Consider the following 631-nt stretch of genomic DNA (forward strand, 5'->3'; position numbering starts at 1 on the left):
CCTGACCTTACTGCCCCCACCTATTCGTTGACCCAGAATCACTTAAGAATTAAGAAAGATTTGTTGGTTTTCGATGAGGTCAATCTCAATAACTTTTAGCACTTTTTTTTAGATAGATCTAGGCCATTAAGAATGTATATACTAAACCTAACGATGTAACACATTTCCCATGTGCATCGTAAACATTAGTTGGAAATACGAGCAAAAAATATCACAGGGATTTATATAGGATGGTATTTCCGTCTACTGCAGTGAACAGTTACAAAGCAAAAGTCTTATTATTGGAAAACTTGTGACGATGACTTCATCATATCACTCAGCATTTACCATGAAAACCAGTCATCTAATTTCACTCCAGGAAGTTGTAATATAGTTACAAATGCGACTGGATTTGTTGTCTTCTGTATATATTTAACAACTTCTTTATGGAGTATTATTAATTTAGCTTTTGGTGTTAAATGATATAACATACAAATAGCATGAACAAGTCATAATGACCTCTACAAAGTGATTTATGAATAGATCATTTCACTTACAGTAGCAAACATCCAAAACTTTTCATAATTAATACTTTAAGTATTCCAAAACGTATTAGGAGCACTCACGTTTAAAACACAAACATACCTACAAC

The sequence above is a fragment of the Penaeus monodon genome, chromosome 27 (assembly GCF_015228065.2).
Source record: "Penaeus monodon isolate SGIC_2016 chromosome 27, NSTDA_Pmon_1, whole genome shotgun sequence".
Taxonomy (NCBI): domain Eukaryota; kingdom Metazoa; phylum Arthropoda; class Malacostraca; order Decapoda; family Penaeidae; genus Penaeus; species Penaeus monodon.